Genomic DNA, 27,838 nt, shown 5'->3' with positions numbered 1-27,838 from the left:
TTGAGTGTATGTGTAAAAAAAACAGCAGACCTCAATAAATTCAACAAGGTCGAAATTATACATGTACAATCTCTGATCATAATGGAATATAGGTATAAATCAATAGGAGGCAGTAAAAGGGAAAATTCATATTCATATGGAGATTAAACAACACACTTGAACCTGTAGGTCAAAGAGGAAATTTCAAGAGAAATCAATAAATATCTAAAGATGAGTGAAAATGAGAACACTACAAATCAGAACGTATGGGATGCAGCAAAGGCAGTGCTGAGGGGAAATTTATAGCCTTCCATAGGCACATTAAAAAAGAAGAAAGAGCTAAAATCATACTTAACTATACAGCTGGGGAAGAAGAAAAAAGAAATAGCAGACTAATCCCAAAGCAGGTAGAAAGAATGAAATAACAAAGATCAGAGCTGAAATAAGTGAAATTGAGAACAACAACGAAAAAAAAAAAAGTAGAATTAACAAAACTAAAAGTTGGTTAATAAAGGTTAACAAAATTGACAAATCTTTAGCTGGACTAAGAAAAAAAAATAGATAAGATGCAAATAAATGAAATTAAAAAATGAAAATGAGAACATTAATAATTAACACACTTAAATAAGAAAGATATTAATAGGATATCATGAACAACTTTATGCCAAAATCGAGACAATGTAGATGAAATGGAAAAATTCCTAGGAATGTACAAACAACCTACACTGACCCTAGAAGAAACAGAAGAGCTCAACAAACCAATAACAATTAAAGAGATTGAAAGTCATCAAACAGCCCCAAAAATGTAAAGCCTAGGCCCAGACAATCTGACAGGTGAGTTCTACCATGCATTCAAAGAGATTTAATAACAATCTTAAACATTTCCAAGAAAACTGAACCAGAAGAAATGCTATCAAACTCATTCTATGATGCCAATAACATCCTAATAACAAAGTCAGATAAAGAGATTTGAAAAATAAAATTACAGACCTATTTCTCTAGCAAATAGAGATGCAAAAATCCTCAATAAAATAATTGCTAATAGAATTCAACAAAACATTAAATGAATTATTCATCATGATCAATTGGGTTTTATACCAGGCATGCAAGAATGGTTCAACACAAGAAAATCAATCAGCATAATACACCACATTAATAAAGCAAAGCAGAAAAATTACGCTATTTTATCAATTGATGAAGAAAAGGCATTTGACAAATACACCATCCTTTCTTGATAAAAATATAACAAGAGACATGAATTGAAGGAAATTTTATCAATATTATAAAGGTCACATAAAAACCCAGAGCTAACATTTTATTCAGTGGTTAAAGACTGAAAGCTTTTCTGTTCAGATCAGGGATAAGACAAGGATGCTCACTGTCACCACTGTTGTTCAATAGAGTGCTAAATGTTCTAGCTAGAGTAAACAGGAAGAAAAAGAAATAAAAGATATCCAAATCAGAAAGGAAGAAGTAAAACATTCACAATTCTCAGATGATATCATCCTATATCTAGAAAGTCCCATAAAATCTACAACAAAGTGGCCAGAGCAAATAAGAGATTTCAGTGGAGTGTCAGGTACCAGATCAATATGCAAAAATCACTGATGTGTCTGTCTATACAATTTTAATGTGCAATCTGAGGAAGAAGTCAAGAAAAATATTCCATTTACAACAAGTAAAAGAATCAAATATTTAGGAATAAGGTTAACCAAGGATATAAAGCACTTATATTCAGAAAATGACAATGAATTGATAAAAGAAATTTTTAAAAGATCTAAATAATTTGAAGAACATTCCATGCTCATGGATTGGAAGAATAAATATCATTAAGATGTCAATTCTACCCAAACTGATATACAGATTCAATGCAATTCCAATAAAAATTCCACTAGCAATTTTATACAAATGGAAAACAATATTATCTTGAAGGGTAAGAGACCTTGAACAGCCAGAAACATCTTAAAGAGGAAAAGTGAAGTTGGGGTCTCTCCATTCCAGAATTTAAATATTATTAGCTAGAGTGGTTAAAAAAATAAATTAAAAAAAAAAAAAAAACCCAGCATGGTATTGGCATAAACATAGATACATAGACCAATGGAACAAAACTGATGGTTCAGAAACAGACCCTCACATCTATGACCAAGTGATTTTTGAAAAGCCTGTCAAACCCACCCAGCTAGGGCAAAACAGTCTATTCAACCAATGGTGCTGGGAGAACTTGTATCCTTAGCCAAAACAAAGAAAAAATATACCTATCTCACATCTTATGTAAAAATTAACTCAAATGGATCAAAGAATTAAATATAAAACAAGTACCATAAAGCCCCTAGAAGAAAATGTAGGGAAACTTCTTCAAGACCTGGTGGTACGTGGTGGGTTCTTAAACCTTACACTGAAAGCACTAGCAATGAAAGAAAACATGGATAAATGGGGCCTCCTCAAACTTAAACACTTCTGTGATCCAAAGAACTTCATCAAGAAGGTGAAAAAGCAGCCCATTAAATAGGAGAAAATATTTGTAAACCACATATCTGATAAGGGTTTGATTTCCCTTGAGATCATACAACTCAACAATAAAAGAGCAAGCAATCCAATTTAAAAAGGGGCAGAAAATTTAAACAGACAGTTCTCCACAGAGGAAATACAAATGGCCAAAAAGCACATGAAATAATGTTCTGTATCACTAGCTAATAGGGAAATGCAAATCAAAACAATGAGATAACATCTAAAACCATACAGAATGACCATTACTAAAAAAAACAGACAACAATAAGCATTGGAGAAGATGTGGAGAAATAAAAACACTTCATTGTTGGTGGGATTGTAAAATGGGTCAGCCTCTGTGGAAGACAGTTTGGTAGTTCCTCCAGAACCTAAATACAGAACTGCCATATGATCCAGCAATTCCTCAACTAGGAATATATTCAGAAGAACTATAAGTCATGACACAAAAAGATATCTGCACACCAATGTTCATAGTGACATTATTCATAATTGCCAAAAGTTGGAAACACAAACGTCCAAGAACCAATGAAAGGATAAACAAAATTTGGTATATACGTACAATGGAATACTATGCTGCAGTAAGAAGAAATGAAATTGGGACACATATGATAACATGGATGAATATTAAGTACATTATGCTAGGTGAAGTAAGCCAGAGAGAAAAGGCCAAATATTCCATGGTCTCATTAATATGAACAAAATATGAAGAATACATGTATGGAGTTAAAACCTAGAGTATGGGTTATTAGGACATAAGAGGAGGGTTGGGAAGAATTACTTATGATTAATGTATGTAGAAGTTTTAATTAACTTGACTGTAAAAGTGTGGAAATTGATAGAGTTGATGGTAACAGATTTTAGTGATTAGCAGCTGGTTTATAAATTGGATTATGTTGAAAATGGTAGTCTGGGGAAGTAAATGTCAATTGAAATAAAGCTAGAGAATAATATAGACTGAATAACACAGTGAACCCAAAGATGGATGAGAATTGTTGTTGATGGTACGTATACAAGAGTGTCCTTCTGTGAGATAGAGCAGATTTAATCATATTGCAGGATGGAAGGAATGTAGAGAACCATAGAGAAAATAGAGTTGATGTGACCTCATTGCTGTGGTTAACACCAATACTATAATATTCTTACATCCATGTCAAAGATGTACTATATTGATAATGAGTGGGTATGGGAAAATGTGTCATATATATACTATGGACCATGGTTGGTGGTAATAGTCTGATCACATATTCTCATAATCTGTAACAAATATTCCACCATGGTATAGTATGTTGGTGAAGGGATGCTGTATGGGAATTCTACACATGTGTATAATTGTTTTGTAAGTTCACAACTTCTGTAATAAAAAATATTTTTTGAAAATTGGGTGGATTGGGGGGAAAACATCAAATGTAAGATAGGGACTATAGTTAGTGGTAATATTTTGACAATGCTCTTGCATATTTTGTAACAAATGTTTCACAACAATGCAAGGTATTGGTGGAGGGATGATATTTGGGTCCCTTTATGATGTATGCAAGTTTATTTTATAAGTTCACAACCTTTACTCTAAACTTATCCTTATGCATGTTCATGTATGAATGATATACTTCAATAAAAAAACATGTTTTTTAAAAAGTGAAGTGGAGGTTCCTCTTCATATTTTTTGAACCTTTCCCTTGGCCTGGACTTGTGCTTACTTGTGGTCTTAAGAATTTCCCCATTTACAGCAATCCTTATGTCCCTACTATACCCTGTGAATTAGCATTTCCCCCCTCTATATATTCATACTCTACTGTATTTCTTAAAACCTGTAATTCTTTGCTTAGACCACTTTGACCCAATTGCTTATTACACTGTATTAGCTGGTTACAATTTGCTTCTGCCTGCAGGGAAAATTAAGAGACCATGCCAAAGATTAGTTTCCTGGTCAGTTTTTCAGGCTGCCAACCAATGGACTGGTGCTGACATACAAGTGCCCAAATATGTACAAAGGGGTTACTCTGTTCTCTCAGAAACAGGGGCCGGGATTCACAATGGGAGTACAGGTCAGCTCCCTAGCACACTGGGAACTTGATGGGGGAGAGGCTAGAAAGGTGCCATGGGCTGCTACCAAGCTTAAACCGGTACTTTCTTGATTCAGGAATCACCCTTCTACTGCAGCACTTTAACCCATTACCAAAGATTTAAGAAAGACGGTGCTTCTGAGTTTGTTAGTTGTTCAAAATTCTATGAGGGAATGGTACCCTGGAGCATAAGTGCTCCAAAATGTGTTCATCAATTGCAATGATTATGCACACTAATGAAAGAAGTTGTTGATGTGAGGAAGTGGGAGGTGTGGGGAGTGGGACATATGGGAATTCACTATATTTTTAAGTAACACTTTATGTAATCTATGTATCTTTTAAAAATAAATAAAAAGCAAAAAAGAAAATGTCTTTAAACTCCTTCACTCAATGCTTAGTCTGACAAGATTTCTTTGAAACCATGTGCCAAGCAGCCTCTCTCAGTCTCTCTGAATAGGCTTCCATGCTTTCATGTACCATTACTTTCATTTTTCCACACAAAAAAAATACTTTTAATTAATTTATGAAGTTGATAAAAGTGAATAAACTCACATAATAAGCATTTCCACTCAAATGAATAAAAATAATAAAAGCTAACTCAGAAGCATCACTTACTTCATACTAGGCCCTATTCTTTTTTTTAAAATGTTACATTCAAAAAATATAAGAGGTCCCCATATAGCTCCATTCCCCTCACCCCACTCCTCCAACATCAACAACCTCTTTCATCTGCACCACATGGATAATGGTTTACATTGTAGTTTATACTCTCCTCCAGTCCACCCAGTGGGCTAGGCCCTATTCTAAGCATTATATAAATACACATATAAGTGTTCTCAACAGCTCAGTCATGGAGGTACTTTGCTTTTATTTCAGGTGAAGAATCAGAGATGCACAGAGGTAAAAGGCAGAGCTGGGATTAAAACCTAGCCTTTCTCCACATGGAGTGCTGGCCCATGAAGGACTGTTGGCCCATGCAGGAGTGCTGGCTGGAGCAGAGAGCTGGCAAAGCAAAATGATGCAACAGAAATAGACACAGAGGAAAGCCAATAAGAGATGATGCAGTCCAGGGAGCTGAGGTAGCTCAAGAGATTGAGCACCTCTCTCCCACTCCAGAAGGTCCCAGGATTGGTTCCCAGTGCTTCCTAAAGAGAAGACAGACACAGAAGAACACGCAGTGAATGGAAATAGAGAGCAGACAGAGAGTGCAGAATGAAGGGGAATAAATAAATTAATAAATCTTAAATTTAAAAAAAAATCCAGCCTGACTTCAGAGTCCATGATCTAACCACTATATTATGTTGCCTCTTTAAGATAAAAATAAAATATAAATTGAACTTTTGAGAAATAACACAAATTAACCATTTTTGACTGCTTATTTCCTATACATCAAGGGCACAAATATTTGTCTGAAAGAGGAATATTAATATGCTATATGGATATCCAGTCCAAAATGTCTTCCACCCAAATACAGTCAATGCTACTCTCTGTCCAGATTTAAACTTATTCTCAATCTTAAGTTTTCACTTAAATATATGCTCCATCCAGGATGCCTCTAAACCTTAGGTAACCACATGAAGTCTTGTTCCTTGTCCAAAAGTACCAACAACTATTTAAAAATGTTTCATATATAATGGCAAAGTGAAGAAAGTTGAGGAGTAACTCAAAGTTGCTCTAAACTCTCATAAACCAGTTCCCCATGGATCCATAGAAGTCTTTTACCTAGATAACTGAGACAAAGCTAGGTCTCATGGAAATGGCAGGGTGATCTTCTGTATAGAATTTATTCTAGAGAAAGCATAAATAATCACCATGGGATAAAGTACCTCTAATTAGGACCCAGAAGGTTTAAAAGGTCTGGGAGGTAACTGTATAGAATTAGGCAGGATTCACACTGGAGCAACCCCTAGAACATCTGACTTGGAGACTAATTGATGTAGGGAACAAATAAGCAACAAAAAAACTTAGATATTTCTGAGCCCTGGAAACACAAGAGGCCTGTAGTCAGAAATATCTCTTGCCACACAAAGTGAGCACCAAGGGCAGAGAATCTTGGAGGCACTGATGCACAAACTCCTACCAGCTAGTGACCTTCCTTGGAGGTCACCTAAAAAACAAAATTGAGGAGAAAAAGCTTAGGCTGTGTAGAATCCCTCCTTATATCCAGTGTTATCACTCCTGATCTTTCTTTAATTAGAAAGAAGGAAAAGTGTTGACTAGAAATCCCACAGGTAGTAGCCAAGATAAGAAATCAAGGCAGCAGACTTGGCCCAGTGGTTAGGGCATCCATCTACCACATGGGAGGTCAGCGGTTCAAACCCTGGGCCTCCTTGACCCGTGTGGAGCTGGCCCATGCGTAGCGCTGATGCGCACAAGGAGTGCCCTGCCATGCAGGGGTGTTCCCCGCGTAGGGGAACCCCACGCGCAAGGAGTGTGCCCCTTAAGGAGGGCCACCCAGCGTGAAAGAAAGTGCAGCCTGCCCAGGAATGGTGCCACACACACAGAGACCTGATGAAGCAAGACGACGCAACAAAAAGAAACACAGATTCCAGTGCCACTGACATCAACAGAAGCGGACAAAGAAGACACAGCAAATAGACACAGAGAACAGACAACTGGGGTGGGGGGGAAGGAGAGAGAAAGAAAGAAAGAAATCTTTGAAAAAAAAATCAAGAAACTCCATACATCTGATAATACTGGGCCCTTGAAAATGTGGTTGAAACTTAAGTAATAAAGTGATTCCTATTTGAGATTAGCCCAGGACAAGGATTACAGATGTAGTGACCATAATCTTGTTTTGTGCCTATTATTCAGGATCCAGACAATATGTTCTTTCAGTCTCAAAAGTGGCACAGTTCATCTGCTAAATGCAACTACCAGACATCTGGCTCCAGGCAAGATGGAGAAGCCACATTGCTTGCTAATCCTCCCTCTTACCACAAAAAATCCTTGGACATAATACAATAAATATAGAAAAACAGGGATGGGTGGAAGGAAAAAAGCAAGTTAGCTAAGGACCTCAGGCCTTGAGGAAAAATGCAGTGATGAGTTCTCTGTGCTTTCCATATATCCAAATAGGGTACAAGAGAACACAATCCAAAACCAACTGCTACAGACAAACAGGCTTGCCCCTCTAATTGAAGGACCAGGAAAAGGCACAACAAAAACTTTTCTGATAACACCCACCCAAGTTCCAAATGAAAAACTGCCCAAACTGTCAGTTGGGCTTAAGAGATAATCAAATATCCACTCCAGCTGGCAGCAACAAGCCAAAGTGAGAGGATGCCAACTGGCAAGGCAAGGTGGGGACAGTTGTTGCTTCATTTTTGCTGGGGTGGTGCCTATTGGAGCCCAGTATGGATTTAAACATCTACCTCTATCTGGACTGCAACCTTTACTTCAAGAGGGTAACTGCCTGCAAAGGAGAAGGCTAAATAGGATCCAGAGTCTCCGAACCACCCTGTATGAGGTACAATACAATACCACTGGTCATGCCAAGAATAAGGAAATTTTCAATTTGAATGAGAAAAAATTCAACAGATGCCAACAGATGTTGGGTTTATCCCAGAAGGAGTAGAGAGGGAGAGATAGATATTAAAAAGAAAGGAAGGGAAGGAAAGGAAGTGGAAGAAGGAAGGGAATGGCAAGAGGAAAGGGGAGGAGGGAAGAGAAGGAAGAAAGGAAGTGTGGGAGAGAGGGAGGGAGAAAGGAACACACAAGCTGAACAACTTGCCTTCCACTCATACCTTTTAATGGCCCCATCTCACTATGAGAAGAACCCAAGGCCTAAGTGACTTCCCCCTCCCCACCTCACCCCAGTCCCACCTTCGCACACTCCCAGTTTCAACCTCATCACTGAATAACCACTCAATTGCTCTCCAGCTCCATTAGTACCCTGATTATTCCTAGAATACACCACAATCCCATTCCCACACTAAATGTTTTGATGGAATGTTTTTCCCCAGAAATCTGCATGCCTCACTTATTCTTCCTTCAAGTATTGCTCAAGTGACCCTTCTTGATGATGCCCTCCATTACAACTTTTAAAAATACATTCTCCTCCCCAACACTCCCCACGCCCACTATTTTGCTCTCACTTTATTTCTATAGCACTCTCAATTTCTCATAGGCTCCAGGATGAATCCCTGCCCATTAATAAGTACCACCACCATCTAGAATATAAGCTCCTTCAGGACTGAATTATTTCCAATTTTATTATTGCTCTATTTTCACAATAGGAATTATGCTTGGCACAAAACAGACCATCCACAAATACTTGTTAAATAAATGAATATCCCTGCAATGCCAAGATTGTCTCTGTCATATAGTGTTATGCCATGAATATCAAAGGCAATACACCAAGGGGCACTTAAAAAAATCACATTAAAATAGTTTTTTGAAATATATATTGAGCACTTACTATGGGTCACTGTAGCACTTTCATATTGTTTATGAATTGCAAAAATAGATATTTGATTATGGTTGTGAACTGGTCTTCTCTTCTGGGCATATTATATTGTTTTGGATTCAGAGGTTTCACTTTTACTTGATTAAATTATGATTAAGGCTTTGTTAGTCCTTGCTGGATGGGGACTCACAGAGAAAATGGCACGGCAGAGGTGGAGTTTGGAGTTTTAATGCTTGAGCCCTGTGAGTTAAATACACAGAGAATCAGATATGTGAGGAAAGAGAAAAGGGTTTCTTAGGCATGGTAGAGGCCCAGGGAAAAGAGATTTCACCCAATAGTTTACAGCTGGCACTGTGGACAAAGAAGTGCAGCTGAGCCCTGAGACAAATGAGCCCCAGGAGAGAGATTTACCCCCAGCCTACAGTTAATATTGGAGGAAGCTGAGACCCCAGAGTCGTAGGAGGAAGAGGAAGCCTGAACTCTTGCAGACATTGGTATCCATCTCGCTCTAACACATGGCAACAGATTTTGGTGAGGGAAGTAACCTATACTTCATGGCCTCATAACTGTAAACTTCTAACACAAATAAATTCCTTAATAAAAGCCAACAGATTTCTTGTATTTCGCATCAGCACCCCTTTGGCTGACAAATACAGCCAGGTACTTTGCTAAGTGTTACGCATGAATGATTCCTTTAATGGCCTCTGCAACACTGTAAGGAGTCATATTACTCTATTTTACAGATGGGTCGGGAAAACTGAGCTTTAAAATGGTCAGAAGTCACAGTGGTCATACAGTGGTCAAGAGAAGAGCCCAGAAAAGAGCAGGATTCAGGAATGTGTCACCAAACCTCAAGCTCTCAATTTCTAAATTATACTACTTACCCATTCCATAAACTCAGGTCTACAGAAGACCACAATAATGTGCTGTATGTCAGCTGCAAGCCAATGGTCTGCCTGGTCTAAGAAGGATTTTTAGAGGTTCCAGCAAAAACAGAGAACAAATGGACTAGATCACATTTATCTACATATATAAACAACAGTTTAACAATACAGAGAAGAAGTAGATGATGGTGAGTGGGAAAATTCTATTATTTATTGACAGACTGACAGGGATACACAAAGATGCCTTGCATCAGACCACCTTCTGTAAATCTTCTGTCTTAATTTTCATAAGCATTTGTTGGGAGTACATTTGGAGTTTCGCTTTGACAACTATGCAATGTGCAAATACCACATTACAATATGTGAGCAGTTCACAGCCCTTGATCATGAGCTGAGTTCAGGTAGGGTTTGTAGGATGAACTACAAGGCACATGAACAGGTCATTGCCTCTATGTGGACACAGCCAAGAGAATGACTGGAAGCAGTGCCTTAACATCTCCAAGGGACAATTCTAGGTCCACTTCAACCACAGATAACCGGACACTTAGAATTCAGATGGAGGCCATTAAGAACAAAGATCCCTATATTAATTCTTACCAGGCAGTTTCTTTAAATATATATTTTATCAAATTCTATTTGTGCCATTAAAGTAAAATAATGTTTTTTTAAATAATTTAGCAAAGAGTCAAAAATATCAAGCAGGTTAAATTAATTAAACTAACTGCAAAATGGTTAGAAAGGAGCCATTAAAATAGTTCAGTTTTTGAAGAGATTATTTATATTATCCTTTCAGACAATAACTGTCTATTTAGACAATTCCTAACTACTAGTAATAAAAGCATATTATAACCATATGGGATCATGCCTTTCATTTCATTTTCAACATCTGAACAAACATGCCATCTCAACTGAGAAAAATGCTAGTACTAAAATACGAGAAGAAAATATGTAAAAACTAAAGAGCTGTTAAGTGTTCCCTTTTTAAGTTGACCATGTGCTTCACACTGTGACATGCATCAGAGACACAGAAAGGAAAAAGACACTATAGCTTCCCTGGGGAAATTTGAAATCCTTATGGAGGAAACAGAAATCCATTATTACCTGATAAACTACTAAGTTCCACACTGAGAGAAGCAGAGGAGAACACAGAGGGAAAGACCAACTCTCTCTGGACAGTCAGGAAGAGGTATCATTTCATCCACTCTAAAATAATAAGGGGATATTTCCAGAATCAGCAAGAGGTGCGAGGAGCAGCTGGAATATTTATGAAGCAGAAATTGAGACTCATAACCCACACAAATCAGATTACCTTCTTGTAGAAAAAAACTCACTGGCAGTAAGTGGAAGAAAGAAAATAAATATGCAAAATCATGACTGACATCCACACAGTGTTTCTCAACAATGATTCAGGTCCTTGTTAAAATGTCTGAACACTGGGTATGTCATGATAGTAACCTAAATAGGTCAGCATAAATGATTTGGAAATAGAACATGAAACATAAGCTCTTGTCTAAGAAAAAGGAGAACTGTTCATTGAGAATTCAAATTGGTTTTCCATAGTAACTCACCTTGGACATATTTATAAGCTTCCTATTTGGAGACTTTCCCCAGCCATGTATGGGTAAATACACTAACCAAATTTTGTTACATTTACAAAATAAATAGTATTTTTCCATGTATCAGTACTTACACGTGTATAATGTGAGGCTTTTCTTACTAAACCTATGACATCTTCAATGACAGATTTTAATTGGATTTTACTTGGATTGCCAGAAGCCACTGTGAAGGCCAGCTTCCTGGACCCATAACCTGTGCATATGCACAGGGACCCATTGTCAGAAGGGCTCTGTTTTGTTTAATGCTCTGTTCTCAGCATTCTAAAATTCTTAACCATTTTTCTTTAACTTGTGTTTTATAAGTGAAGTCCAACAGTGCAGTGAAGAAGAGCAGGTACAATATGCATATCTACCATTACTTGCTACCTCATTAACCTGTTGCATTCACAACATCCTATCAGCACAAAATTACAATGAACATATGATGGATGGGTGTTCAGCAAGACTCGGTGTGTGTACAAAAATAAACATTTACCTCTATGAGTAAAGGTGATCCTATCACTCCAAGGAACCACCCTTTCTTTTCAAATCAGAGTTTACTTCCAAGATAAAAGGAAGTAAATTACCTTCTAAAACACAAAACAACCAAGGAACCCTATCATATCCTTTGTTACATGTGTTCCCTTCTGTTAGCCAACCACTTACAGGGGAAATGATGACAGGACAGGGAAAGATATGGCAACTAATAATTCCTTTCCTTAAGTCTTTACATATTTATCTCTAAGCAAAAGGTAGAGTATGTTGGGCAAATGGGCACATATGAAAAGGAAAATAAAAACAACCATTTTAGTTTTGTGCAGGGTTTCCACTATTCCAATAAGAACAAAATACATGCGCAATGAAAGAATTTGAAATAGAAATTGTGTAATATAATGATTACATACAAGTTAAATGCTCTTATTCTTTCATTTAAAAGTGCCTACGCAATAAAAAAGAACAGTAAAATTCATGTTAATCATTTAAATTTTTATTTTTTAAAGATTTATTTATTTCTCTCCCCTTCCCCCACCCCACCCCGGTTGTCTGTTCTCTGTGCCTATTTGCTGTATCTTCTTCTTTGTCCGCTTCTGTTGTTGTCAACAGCACGGGAATCTGTGTTTCTTTTTGTTGCGTCATCTTGTTGTGTCAGCTTTCCGTGTGTGCAGCACCATTACAGGCTGAACTTTCTTTCGCACTGGGCAGCTCTCCTTACGGGGCACACTCCTTGAGCGTGGGGCTCCCCTACGCAGGGACACCCCTGCGTGGCACGGCACTCCTTGGGCGCATCAGCACTGTACATGGGCCAGCTCCATATGAGTCAGGGAGGCCCAGGGTTTCAACTGTGGACCTCCCATGTGGTAGACGGATGCCCTAACCACTGGGCCAAGTCTGCCACCTATTTTTTTCTTTACTAGAATGGCATCAGGTAGTAAGCAAAAAAACACCATGAAAAGTAAAGATGCTGTGAAAGAAATGAAAAATTTTTATATTTTTATATCATTATTGGGGCACCTTTTTTCCTGCTGTTAGAACAAAAGGGTCCCACTTTTCATTTTTACCGGATCCTGTAAATTAAGGAGGTGGTCTTATGTGGATTTGCAGTTTTCCATATATACAGAAATTAATATATATATAATTGTCTTTATGTAAATGTATGTATATATAGATATATAAATACAGTATAAATATTCATATATTCCTTAGCTCTGGCCACTGAGAAGGCCTGTAAGCAGTGACAACCCAATAGCAATGAGCTACCTAGCACCCTGATTTGGTTTCTTTTTTCTTCTTCTTCTTCCTTCTAATGCTTTGCTTTTTTAATCTTATTTGATTTTATTTTTTAATATTAAATTTTATAGAGAAGTGTTAGATTATAGAAGTTATATCAAAAGTGCAGAGAATTCCCATATAATACCCAAAACACTTTTATGATTTCCTCTATTATTAACATCTTATATTAGTGAGGTAATTTGTTACAATGGATGAACTAATATTGAAGCATTGCTAGTTAACAGGTTCTATAGTTTACATTATAGTTTTCACTTTGTGCTATACAGTTTTACAGTTGTACAGGGCATTTTCAAGGCATTGGAATTGTTGCATATGATACTGTAATGACAGATCCATGACACTATACATTTGTCAAAGCCTATGTACTGAGTTTTCTGTCACCACACATGATGCTACAGCCATTTCCCAGGCAAGGGGTGCCTTGCTCTCTTACTCTCCATCTCTCTCAGTCAATCCTCCTTCCTTCTGCCTGCTGAAATTCCACCTGCTCATGAACCCAATCTCTTATCATCTTACCCTTCTTTTTATTCCTCTTGTACACAGTCTGGGTCCTGGGAATGAAATAATGCTTTTGTCCAAACAGGACATACTGTGTCACAATTATTTTAACTAATAAATAAAATGGTGAAAATCCTTTTAAAAAGAAGAAACTTTACCATTAGCTTCAACAAAAATACAAGTACCTGCTATAGTGATATGCCAGCAGAATGCCTATTAGTTGGCTTTTGTTTTTTTTTAATCATATATACAACCTAAAACTTACCCCTGTCATTACACTGAAATGTATAACAGTGCTGTTAATTAATTTTGCTATATTATGCTACCATCACTATCACCTATTATGAAAATTTTCCATCTTTCCAACTAGACACTCTTTAAATTATAAGTCTTAACTCTATATTCCCAATATTTGTCTCATCTCCTGGTAACCTGTATTCTAAATTCTTCCTCTATGAGTTTGAAAAATGCCTGTTTTTTAACAGGAAAAATTTATTGATAAAGGAAGTATCACCTTCAAGTTTGTTCAAGAGGCATTATCTAAAACATTCCCAAATTCCATTCCCCAGTATACCCAAATTACAAAGTAAAGACAACAAATAAAAGAATAAAGACTATGCTCAATATATTTGCTTTAAGGCTAATCTACATTAAGATAGAGATAATAACATGATATTGCCTTAGTTATGTTTGAATGGAAGATACCTATTTTTGTTGCAAAATTCAAAAAGGTAGGAAAAATTATACAGTGAAAAGTCTCCTTTCGACCCTGGCTTTATTTCCTAGAAATATTCAAGAGATAGTTTATACTGAAGCAAGTTTTGATAGTTTGTTATGTGAGATGCTATGCTAAAGAATGGGCATATAGACTTATTTAATTCTCAAGAGACTGTAAAACACAGGTAGTATTATCATTATCCCCAGATTACACGTGAAGAGACCTGCTTGAGGTCTGACATGAATAAGCAGCTTTCCAAAAGTCTCACAGTTAAAAAAGAAAAGTCCATGTTCTCAAACCTCTCCAAGTTTCTTGTTTAAGAGAGAGAGTCCACATTCTCAAACCTCTACCCTCCATACATACCTCTAAAGAAAGGTGATTCTATGGGCCGTGGGTATAATGGGGGTGACTTGTAAAACAATTATTCTCTTTTCCAAAGTTTTCGATGATAATTTTACTATTTTCAGTCATCATAAAAATGTGAAGAGTGGTTATAACTTTTCTTTTCTGGTAGGATTTATTTGACTCCAAGTCCCTGGTCAGAAAGGCAACTAACTGCCAAAGGTAACATTCTGCCTAAGTGCACTTGGTACTTAAGAAGGCATTTTATGGTGGCTCTGAGAATCTAATACTGTGAAGCTCCCTACCTCACTTATCACCAAATCTTTGTCCTCACCCAGCACCAGCATATACCCAGCCAGCAGGAACCCCTCATGGATTCTGTGTTGATTAGCATGGACATGAAAAACTGAAAAGGTTTCCAACAAACTGATGTGTCATACCCAAACCCTAAATGGAAATACTCTAATTTGTCCATGAGTTACCTAAGAAAGCATTAACCCTTTATTTCTGACAATTCCTTAAAAGTTTAGTCATTACCATCTATGTTCGCCCATTGAGTAAACTGACAGAATGAGATTAAGAGGTTACAAGATCAGCAGATAAACATCTCAATCTTAAAACCATCTTCTATTACTTGGCTTAAAGATATAAGAATTCCTTAACGAATGCAATATCAGAAGGTCATTAAAGTCACTCAAGGAAAAGATCTGAAGCTACAAGAGCTCCCTGAAGGATCATTCCCAAACTGAAATGCTGATTCTGCTCCTGGCACTTTTGAGAAACCCTGCCCTCTCCTTCACCAGAAGCAGGCTGGCCTGTCAGCTGAGTCGCTGCACACCTAGAAGACCACATGCCCACAAAGAAATGGAAATTCTTATAATTCTGCCACTTAGGCATGTGAAAAGTCACCAACACAGGTGTCTAGGTTCTTTCCCAAGGGTCACAGAAACATGCTTGGGCTCAGGGTCTTCTGTACCATTATGTGGAACAACTCAAAATGATGCATGCAGAAGGCACTGAAGAGTACACAGAAACCTGACTTCCTGGATTCAAATCCCAACTCCACTATCCACTAGCCATGTGACCTTGAATGACCTCTACAGCTGCTGTGCAATTTCTTCATCCATAAAGTGACAACAGTAGGGTAAGCCACATTAAATGATAGCTGTCATTATTATCCAGGGCCTTATATTATAGTATATATGACAGTATTCCTCCCTTGGAAAGCAAAATTCTGCTTTCAATCAAGATTATAAAACTAACACTAAGTACCTAGATTTTTAAAACCATAAGATTTACATTAACTATTTCATAAAATGATGTATGGGAGCTAAAATACAATAAGCTTTCAAAGAATTCAGACCTATGAGTAGGAAAAAGCTAATTCAAATTAGTTTAAATTAACTCATTTCCACAAAAAATACATTACTATTGTTTAATGTATTATAACAGTAGGAGACTTTCTCTACACTAAGAGACAAGTATGGGTTTCACTTTCTAAAGAGATCTATGTAATTCCACTGATTAGTTTTCATATTTCAGATTTGTTTTACTATCAAATACCATCCCATTTAAAATGTCAATTTAACTTTTAAATCATTAGTGAACAAGTATCATTAATATAAATATATCTTAATGATTTGGGGGTGACATTCTTACCAAATTTCTTCAGAGACAGAGAATATTAATTAGCAATAGTGATAGCTAACCTTTACTACAAAGCAATTGAAGAAGCTAGGTGCTATTTCTACATGCTCTCTCATCATTTAATCCTGTGATGGAGGTGCAGCCTCCTTTTCCAGAAATATTTCAGCCTTGAAGTGGATTATTAAATGGTTCTGAGAGCTGATGGCTCTCATCCATCTGAGATTTTAGCACAAAACCTTACAGAAATGTACTTCTCATACTTTAATGGGCATGTGCATCAATTGGGGAACCCTGATGACTACGATGATTCAGAAGGTCTGGGGTGAGGCATTTCTAACAAGCTCTCACTTGGAGAGGCTGCTGGTATATGGTACACCTTTTGATAGCAAGGATCAACAGGTTGTAATAGGCCATAAATCACACATGCAAAAAAATCTTTTAAAACTCAGATTTTTAAAAGTCAAAATTTTCTAAAAAAATCACAGGATTTGAAGTGGAAATATCCATATTTCTTGATGGGATTCTGAACTTTCTAAGACCTTAGGATGATTTTATAACAATCTGTTTTCATTTCCAGTTAAAATGTAGAATCAAATTACTTGAGTTTTCCAGGGAAGGGACAAAGGGAGTGTCCCCTAAAGCCCCTGATGTTTTTTTGGGGGGTACCCAGGTTGAGAGATTGAAGCCAGGACCTCGTATGTGGGAAGCCAATGCTCAACCACTGAGCCACATTGGCTTCCCTGAGTTGTTTTTCATTTGTTTTAGGTTGTTGCTCTTTTTTTTTTTTAAGTAGGCACTGGGAACCAAACAGGAGCTCCCATATGGGAGGAAGGAGCTCAACAGCTTGAACCATATCTGCTCCCATCCCTGATTTTTATTAAGGCTAAAAAGCCAAGTACAGAGAAAACTGCTGCACATTGCCACACCCTTCAAACTGGTCCTATCTCTTCTCTCACATACACATAACCTCTCACTTTTAAAATTCTAGAGATTAGACAACTGGCAGAGTTGGACAGGATCTTAGGAGCTGGGCCCAAAATTACTTCTAGATGAAAAGTAAAGTACTGTAACAAAATAATACCTTACAAAAAGGCAAGAATAAAAAAACCACTGGCTTCCATCCCTGACCTTAGGTAAGAAACTCCCAGCAATGAAGTGAAAACATTTTGTACAAACTACTATATAGCAATATTTTGCAAGAAAAGTTGGTTCACCTTTGTCAGTGCCAAGTTCTGTTTACTTTTAATAAGGTCACAGCCTAATGGAATGATGATGGCTCACCATCAAGAACAGACTCAGTCTCTCCACAAGGCAGCAGAATCCCTCCAATTCCAAGTGACTGATGCAACATAAAGACCTTAAAAGCATTTCAAATGAATGAAGAACAACTTCAGAAGAAAATAACAACTGGTGTGAATGAAAACACTTTTCTTCAGAAAAATATACAAGTGAATGCTCAAGAAGCTGTGGGATGGCAGCAAAAGAAGAAAGGACTTTAAAAAAAAAACTGAAAACAGAAGAAAGTGCTGGAACACTTCAATGCAAGAATGAAAGAGGCTGTGGAGGATAAAGAGTGCAAGGTAAAATCTCTCAGTGAAACTGACCTGAAGAGCATAAATTTGCCTCACCACTTTAAAGATTGCATGGGTGACAGCAACTTGGAATTTGGAAAAAAGAGAATCAGAAAATGAGAACACCTATATCAATCAGAAGTTAACTTGAATAAAGTTATTAATACTGTGAATGTAAGTGTTTCTTCTAAAAAGTCAGAAGGAGCAAAACAAGAATTATTAAAGAATACATGTGAAGAAAATCAAGTGACTGGAGATATTAGAGGGGCCATCAAAAGTCTGCCGAATGAGCAACCATCTTAGCAGTCAGAAAATCTATCCACTGAGAGAAAGCGCAATCAAAAAAAATGATTACAACAGAGAATATTGTCAAAAGTAGAGTTGAAGCCTCATTTTCCCCAGGTGGCCCTACTCTCTCTACTGTTCCAACTGCAAACTTCAGGAGCCTGAAGCTTTGATTCAGTTTTCAAAGCTGCTGACTTCTGCCCCTCCTCAACTACAGCAAGATATATACCTGGGTTTTTTGCTTTTAAAAAGTAGTTTTGATTTATCTCATTTTTGTTTAACTGCTATCATTTAATTGATGTTCTTATTGAAATTTTGTATTACTACAATATCTAGGGTAGCATTTTACAAGTAAATATTTGTTCACTACAGCTGTTCTGAATAATTCCATTTCATTGGATCCTGTAGAATTCAATACCATAATTATTGCATTTGAAATGATAATTGAAAAAACATCTAATTGTAGGTTTCTTTGTGATTGTCTTAGTGTTTAAATATACATGCTTTGAGAATACAAAGGAAAAAACAAAGCAAAAGAAATCTAGTGGCATTTCCTCCTCCTCAAAACATAACAGAATTACCTAAAGATTACTTATAAATATATATAATATGTCTGCTCCAATATGATGGTTCATTTTAAAAGGCACCTCTGAAATATTATCAACAGAGGTAGTCAAAGATGACCAGTACCGATATTTCTAGGTTTGTTTTGAATACATCATGTCTTTCTCAATCAGGAAAATTAAGCTTTTTCAACTGGCCCCTATTTTGGCCCTATATTTCCCTGAACAAATACAGTAGATGTTTCAAGGAGGCTGGAATTCTGTGTGAACTAATTTCATCCTGAGCAGATGTACTATGAAGAATGCAAGACTATTGTGGAAAATAGAGTACTATATTGAAAAATGACTGGGTGCCTGAGAAAAATAGACTATTTCTAACAAAAATAAGGAGCTATAGTTGAGGTAACATATCTGTGCGAAAGATTTGAGTAATATTTTCTATGTAAAGTTCATAGAATTTGAAATACCAAAAACCTTGCTACTATGAAATTATCACTATTTCAGATTCTTGACTACTTCTGCCCTGTAGTTTGCTCTTCAGAAGGCCCTTGACTGGGAATCATCATACAAAATATCAAAAAGTTTAACAAAACTTTTCACATTGAAGAGCATCCTTGTGAAGATCCACCTACAATTATGTGAATTACTTAAATCTACCTACAAACTATATTTTATTATGCTTAGGTATAAAAATATATCTTTAGTATGCATTATTTTAAATAAAATGTTTAAATTTAATAAAAGGCCACAGCCTAAACAGAGCAAGTTTACCAAAGGCCCTGCATTTCACCTGGGCCCCACTCCCCCATTCATGTTGTCCACAGCAACACCTAAATACAAAACTAATATGTATTTGAGAGCATTCCAGCTCACTGCAAAAGGTCAGTTTAGCTCAATTTTGTAATAGATTTCACCCATGTAGCTGAAAGTTCACAACTTTCCTCTCCCCCCATTTCCTGTAAGCCAAGTAGCCAGTCTCTAGCTCTCTGAGACAGCTTGATCGGCTTAATTCATATCACAGAGGTCATGTAGTAAGTGTCCTTTAAATTTTGGCTTGCTTCAGTTAACATAAGGTCCTCAAGATTCATACATACTATTCCATGTATTAGTACCGTATTTCTTTTTATAGCTGAGTAGTAGTCCACTGTATGTATGTATATACCACATTTTGTTTATCCATTCATCTGTTGATGGGCATTTGGTCGATTCCAACTTTTGGTGATAATGAATAATGCTGCTATGACCACTGGTGTGCATATATTGGTTTGTGCCCTTGTTTTCAGTTCTTCTGGGTATATAACCAGCAATGGAATTGCTGGGTCATATGCCAAATCTATAGCTAGTTTTTTGAGGAACCACGAAACTGTCCTCCAGACTGGATCATCTGCACTCCTACCAGCAGTGGATGAGTATGCAAAAGAATGAAAGAGGATGATCATCTCACATCTTACAAGAAAATCAACTCAAGATGAATCAAAGATCTAAATATAAAAGCGAAGACTATAAAGGCCTTGGACAACAATGTAGGGAAGCATCTACAGAAACTTGTAATAGGAAATTGATTTATGAACTTCATAAACAAAGCAAGAGCAGCAAAGGAAAAAATGGATAAATGGGATCTCCTCAAAATTAAAGCATTTTGCATCTCAAAGAAGTTTATCAAGAAAGTGAAAAGATGGCTTACCCAATGGGAAAAAAATATTTGGTAACCATATATCCAATAGGAAACTAATTTCCAGCATATATAAAGAAATCCTATATCCTGAAAATAAAAAGACAAACAATCCATTTAAAAAATGGGTAGGAGATTTAAATAGATGCTTCTCCAAAGAAGAAATACAAATGGCTAAAAAGCACATGGAAAGATGCTCAACATCACTAGCTATTAGGGAAATGCAATTCAAAACTACAATGAGATACCATCTTACACCCATTAGACTGGTCACTATTAAAAAAACCAGACTACAAGTGTTGGAGAGAATGTGAAGGAATGGAAACCCTCATCTACTGCTGGTGGAAATGCAGAAGTATCCAGTCATTCTGGAAGACAGTTTGGCAGTTCCTCAAAAACTAGATAAAATTTGCTGTATGGCACAGGAACAATCCCTCAAGTACAAGGGCAAACACCAGTGAAGAGGGGTGGTCCCATGATGTGCCCTTGATACTGATGACTATGCTTATGAGCCAGTGGGCTTGACATTTCACCTAGGCCTTGAGCTGCAGGATGCCTAAGAGTTACCTCCTGAGAGCCTCCATATTGCTCAAATGTGGACACTCTCTAAGCCAAACTCAGCATGTAAATGTATTATCTTCCCCCCAGTGTGGGACATGATTCCCAGGGATGAGCCTCCCTGGTGTCGAGGGATTACTACCAATCACCAGCTGGTGATGCAACTAGAAAAAGCCCTTGAATAAAAGAGGGAAATGGTAAAGACAAATGTGTTTTTATGGCTAAGAGACTTGAAAATGAGTCAGGAGGTTATCAGAGGGTATGCACTTATGCATGTCTCAGCACAATTTCAGAGACAGCCAAAATAGATACAACCCCAGGTACTGGTGCTCCTTGAGGGCTATGGACACACACAGGCTCTATGGTCATGGCAGATGGCTCTGGAGGTCAATGCCTTTCCAGTGGACTGTACTTTGGAATTTGTGCTCCTGAGTATGATGGATTTGGACTCAGATGTCATCATTCTACACACACCTCTTCTGTCACTTTTACTGAACTTCTGGATGGTGCTGGGTTTTCTGTATATTCAGGAGACTTGAATCTCTGTATTGGCCATGTGCTAGCTAGGCCCTGAGCCTCAGCAAAGTTGTTAACACCTACTCTCCAGTTCATTGGACTTATCCAGGGCAGCTAACAGGGAGGTGAAGATGGTCAAACACCACACCAGGGAACTGAGAGTGTCTACAAATGCAAACAGGAAAATTGCATCCATCAGTGATGTAGGATCTAAGCGCCCTCTCAATTTTAGACGTGGAGTGGACATTACCATCCCAGGGTTCACAGGATGGAGGAATAAAATATGCATTAGTGTGGACTTACTGGAATTCTACTATAGAACTATTGTACTCTAGCAATGGAAGAAATTGTATCATTGATGTAGAGACAGTAGTCACAGTAGTTGCTGAGGTCAGGGAGAGGGAAGAAAAGGTATGATGCGGGAGCATTTTTGGTAGTTGGAGTTGTACTGAATGATATTGCAGGGACAGATGCAGGACATTATATATTCTCCTATCCACCACTCAATGGACTGGTGGAGAACGTAAACTACAGTGTAAATTATAATCCATGCAGTGTAGTAGTGCTCCAAAACGTATTCACCAAATGCAATGAATGTGCCACAATGATGAAAGAGATTGTTGATGTGGGAGGATTTGGGGGACACTGGGTAAATGGGAAACTCTTATATTTTTAATGTAACATTTTTTGTGGTCTATATACCTCTTTAAAAAAGACAATTAAATTTTAAATATTTATTTTTAAAAAAAGATCAGTTTAAAATTCTACATAGGGATAACCTGCTCCATTTGTCCTTCCTTAGAATCCTTCAAAACTACTCTCTAGTCATCAGCAGAACAAGCCTTTGACCCAGAAGAAATATAAAACAATCTATGCTTCTGTGAGTTATAAACACTGAGACCTTTACTTAAAGGAATGTTCATCTGTGCACTCAAGTAAGCACAAGATGACCAATCCTTGAAAGAAACAAAATACACATACATTGCAGCTTTGTGCAAACTTCACCTCTGGTTGTGAGGTTTTTTGTTAACAGGCCTCAGAGCAAGGTCTACCTGGGATTGGGAACATAGGTGGCACAGTTTTTTTCTGAGCTGCAGCATGCCCTATCCACAACAGAGCAAAGTAACTGCCCAGAGAGGCCTGCTACAAAACCACAAGACAGGGGCAGATCAGAAAGACCCTGTGAAATGGCTGTACTATGGACAAGTCCAACAGAAAGTTCTCTGTTTCTGTTACCTCCAACACTGGCCGCCCTCTCCAAATGATTTAATTCTGGGTACCAATTGGGCAATTCTAGCCACTGTGCTGGGGCAGTGGACTCAAGAAAGACTTCTCTCTTTAGGCTAATTATGAGGAGTCAAAACTCTGCAATATAGGAAAGCAGACTTGGCCCAATGGATAGGGCATTAGCCTACCACATGGGAGGTCCGCTATTCAAATCCTGGGCCTCCTTGATCCGTGTGGAGCTGGCCTATGCGCAGTGCTAATGCACACAAGGAGTGCTGTGCTATGCAGGGGTATCCCCTGCGTGGGGGAGCCCCATGTGCAAGGAGCACACCCTGTAAGGAGAGCTGCCTAGCACAAAATAAAGTGCAGCCTACCCAGGAGTGGCACCTCACACACGGAGAGCTGACACAGCAAGATGAGGCAACAACAAAAAAGAGACACAGATTCCCAGTGCCACCGATAAGGACAGAGGCGGTCACAGAAGAACACACAGCAAATGGACACAGAGAGCAGACAACTGGGAGGGGGGGAGAGAGGAGAGAAATAAATAATAAATCTTAAAAAAAAAAACAACTCTGCAATATAAACTGAAGACTTTGTGGAAGATCTGGGCTGTCCTACTGCTTCTCGGCTACATTTCTCCATTCCACAAATATTTGTTGGGCATATCATATGCCCCACACTCTTCTAGGTGCTGGGGAGGAAACAGGACCCAATCCCCAGCGGTAGATACTGAGAGGGAAATACCCATTTGGGAAGGTAGAAGTTGTGCAGAACAAAAACATGCCACAAGTAACTAAGATCTTTAGTGCCCCTTGGACAGCGATAGCCCGGTGCCATGCTGCATGCATCACAAAGTCCAAATATTAAGTCTTCCATTCCTGAGGGTCTGGGGAGGGGACTGGCCATCTCATGCCAGGGAAGGGATCCCCAGCACAGGCTGAAGAACTGCCCCGTACACTGCTAGGAAGAAGGGCTGCCAGAGCAGGGTCCTGGCCCATGAGGCGGATGCACAGCCAAGGCTGCAGGACCTGTGTCCCCAAAGCTGGAGCGGGTAGGGAAGGCAAACAACTAGGCTTCCCGCCCGACACGGGGGGCCCCACATAGCACCTACCACTTGGGCGATCATGACGTGACCGAGTATGCTGCACAGGTAGTTGGGGTCGGCTTGATGGTGGGCTAGGAAGGGCGGCTGGAGCCCGAGATCAGGGAGCTGCCTGAAGCTTTGTCCTGGAAGGCTTCATCTCACAGCTTCACTTGCTGCCTCCGCCTCGGGCCACCTCGCACGGCAGGCTCCCGGTGCCAGGAGCGGGCAGGCTCAGCGGGGTACCGGCACCAACGTCGCAATCTGACTAACTTCGCTGCCGCTCCGTTACCGGAGCTTCTCCTTCGCCAGCCGACTCCCGCCCAGGACTTCAGGTTTGTCGGCACAGACTGAGCTCCCGCCGCCTCAGCAGCGGAAGGGAAAGAGGCAGGAGCGGGCGGGTCAGCCGGAAGGGGAGGTGCCAGAGCCCGGCAGCTCGCTGCTCCGCAGCCTCTGAGACTTGAAAAGGTGGGCCACCTCTTGGGCCCTCCGGGTATGAAAGGAACCGGGCAGGGAACCTTCTTCTACCCCACCCCAAGCCTGTCTCCCCCGCGCTGCCAGGCAGGGCCTAGGCTGCTTCTCCATTTCTGTTGTTCCCTGCATGAACTGGAAGGAGTCCAGGGGGCTGGCAAGGAATGGGATCTGAGTTGGGGGAGCTGGAAGTGAATCTAGGGGACACAGAATTGTTTGCTCAGCTTGCCGACGCAATTTCTTCTGTAGAGGCCCAAGAACATCTGGCTTTCTTCACTGGGCACCTTACAACAAACCAGTTCTGAGGTTGAGCCTGGGCAGGAGTAGGAGAGGATGAGGTGTAAGGATGAGTGTGGGTCGCTTAGAACAAGGCCTGCATGACAGACATAGCGTAAATATATGTGAATACCATCCAAATTAGTGAATCTGCCAGCATGACTAAGGAAGGTTGCTGACACACAGTGAAGTTTAGTAATTAATATTAGTTTCCTCTTTTAGCTGAAAAGGTTTTAGTATCTCTGTCCAAGCATCAAGTCAGGTTAAACACAAATTTTATCCTGAAGGGCATTAATTAGTGAAAGCTAATTTTAAGCTTAATAAAACACTGGCTTTCTAATGACGTTTCTCTGACGTTGAGTCCTTGCACACCAAAGTCAAAAGTTTCCCAAGCTTTAGGCTCTGAGCAAGGCACCTGAAGAAGTCTTTATTATTATTCCCTGTAGCAGTGTAATATTATTGAAATGAATTCCAAAAAGAAATATTGGATTATGTTTGTAATCTGATCTGCAACTGGGCATGATTGAGTTATGATTAGGGTGACTCACAGATAAAAGGCAGGGCAAAGAACAGAGTTGAGGGTTACTGATGTTGGCATTTTGATGTTGGAGTTTGATGTCAAAACTTAAGCTGCAGCCCCAAGAAGTCAGCATGCTGAGGAAAGAGAAGCCAGCCCCAGGAATAAAGGAAACTTTACCCCAGAGAAGAGCAAGCCCCAGGAACATAGGAACCCAGGAAGGCTGAACCCTCACAGATGTCAGCAGCCATCTTGCTCCCAATAGACTTTGGTGACAGAAGTAACTTATGCTTTATGTCCTGGTATCTATAAGCTCCTACCCCAAATAAATACCCATTATATAAAACAACCAATTCCTGATATTTTGCATCAGCACTTGTTTGGCTGACTAATTACAGAATTTGGTACTGAGGAGTGAGTAAGTGCTTTTGCAATTACCAAAATGCTGGAATGGTTTTTTAAATGGGTAAGGGGTATTTTTTGAAGGAATTGTGAAATGCTTGATGGAAAAGGCCTAGATTACTTTGAAGAGACTGTTGATTACAATATAGATGCTAAAGAGACTTTTAATGATGAAACTATTATTGGAAATTGGGGGAGAGGCAATCTGTGTTTTAAAGTTGCAGAGAATTTAGCAAGATTAACTCCTGGTGTTTTAGAAGGCAGAATTTGAAAGTGATGAGCCTGGGCATTTAACTGAAGAAATTTCCAAAGTAAACCTGGAAAATGCAACTTGGCTTCTGCTTGCAGCTTATAGCAAAATGCTAGATGAGAAAGAAAGGCTAAGAACTGAACTGTAGAGCACAAAGAAAACAGAAACTGATTCTGGAAATTCCAAGCCTATGGAAATCAAGCTCCCAGGTCAAAGTGACCCACTGGAGGACTTAACCAAACTTGGAACTGGTAAATCAAGATTGAAGATGCAGTTATCTCAGGAAACACTTGTGGAAAGTCTTACTGTGTGATGGCTTAGACCCTTGCTTCCTGCATGCTAAACCAACAAGGTTTTTGAGAGAGCTATATAAACAAAACCACTGTCATCCTGGAATAAAAATAACATGGAAAGGTGAAATTGAAAGAGAAATAGCTTTAAGAAGAAACTATGGAAGCTAGGATCTGGAATTAAGACTTTACCTTGGACCATGAGAGGAACCCCACTAATGTATACAGAGAGGGTGTGTTTGCTCCACCAGTTAAGGACAGTGGATGTTCCTGTCCAATGTTGAGTAAGAATTTGGCTGCCCCAGGGTGCAGAGAGAGTGGAGCACATTTCCCAAGGATTAGGGCAGTTAATGTCAGCACCCCACAGGTCTGAGAGAGATGGGCCTGTCCCCCAAAAGTTAGGGAAGTCCAGGTGACTCTCATTGCTCTGAGAGTCTTGAGCCTGTATGCCAAAGGTTAGGGGTAATGTCTTTATGTCACTGTACTAGGGGGGTTAAGACTCTAACCCAAATATTGAGTAAGGTGTGGCAATCAACCCAACACTATTGGAGGGAGAATTCTGGAGCTTGATGGACACCTAGATGCTTGATGAGGGTGGAACCGAGAAAATAGCTGTTGGGCAAGCCAGTGGAAAGGGTGGGTCCCCATCTGGCCTTAAAGAGAAGAAACCATCTTCTTAGGAATGACTCTCAGATTTTGAAATAGAATGGAGAATGCCCTGCAGGTTACTGAATTGTAGAAGACCCTTGACTCCTGTTTACATCCCAGTTTCTCCTTATTGTCATGAAAATGTTTATCTTTTGTTCCTTTCTGTATTGGTAACAGATAAATTGTCTTATACATTTCAGAGGTCAATAGCAGACAGGACTTTGCCCCAAGACAAACTATTTCTTTAAATTGATTGTGATATAACAATACTTGCATTATAACTGATGTAAGGTTTGTTTGTTTTTTTAATATTGTAATGTCTTTTAGGAATTCAGAGGGTAGAGTGTAGCAGTTTAATATTATTGATGAATTCCAAGAAGAAATATTGGATTATGCTTATAATCTGATCTGTACCTGGGCAGGATTGAGTTATGTTTAGGGCATTGAGTCCCCACCCCTTGGAGGATGGGGACTCACAGATAAAAGGCATGGCAAAGAAAAGAGTTAAGGGTTTCTGATGTTGAGGTTTTATGCTAAAGACTTAAAGTGGAGCCCCAGGAAGTCAGCACACAGAGGAAAGAGAATCCAGCCCCAGGAAGAAAGAAACCTTGAACCCAGACAAAAGCAAGCCCCAGGAAAATAGGAACCCAGAAAGCCTGTACCCTCACAGACATTGGCAGCCATCTTGCTCCAAATAGACTTTGATAAGAGAAGTACCTTATGCTTTATGACCTGATATCTGTATGTGCCTTCCCCAAATAAATACCCTATTTAAAAACCAGCCAATTTCTGGTATTTTGCATCAGTACCCTTTGGCTGACTAACACATTCCCCTTTTACAGATGAGGGGAAGAAGGCTCCAGAATACAAGTGGCTTGTCAAAGGGCACACAAATTAGTGTTTCCTAGTATCTAGGGTCCAACATTTTTTACTATACTTTGTTGTCTAATATATAATTAAGATGGACTTGAGAACTGGAAGCTAGATGTGAATATCATAACCAAGGAAATTGTAAATTAAAGGGTTTCTCACAGTTAATTTATCAAAGATGGGAAAGATAATGATGCTAAATAATATT

At 38.8% G+C, this 27,838-nt stretch overlaps 1 protein-coding gene across 2 annotated transcripts in view; it reads right to left on the bottom strand.

Moving 5' to 3' along the window:
• Nucleotides 1-24,701, bottom strand: part of LOC101446133 (zinc finger protein 596) — a 131,786-nt gene extending 107,085 nt beyond the window's left edge. The window contains exon 1 of one of the 2 annotated variants that reach the window (XM_004449373.5): nt 23,937-24,701. The gene's annotated coding sequence lies outside the window, so the exon portion shown is untranslated. The remainder of the gene's footprint in view (nt 1-23,936) is intronic. The other variant, XM_058281951.2, reaches the window with a different exon arrangement.
• Nucleotides 24,702-27,838: the final 3,137 nt, after the last annotated feature.

Source organism: Dasypus novemcinctus, chromosome 19, assembly GCF_030445035.2.
Source record: "Dasypus novemcinctus isolate mDasNov1 chromosome 19, mDasNov1.1.hap2, whole genome shotgun sequence".
NCBI lineage: Eukaryota > Metazoa > Chordata > Mammalia > Cingulata > Dasypodidae > Dasypus > Dasypus novemcinctus.
The sequence above is the reverse complement of the archived record's forward strand: the minus strand, read 5'-3'. Positions and strand labels throughout refer to the sequence as shown.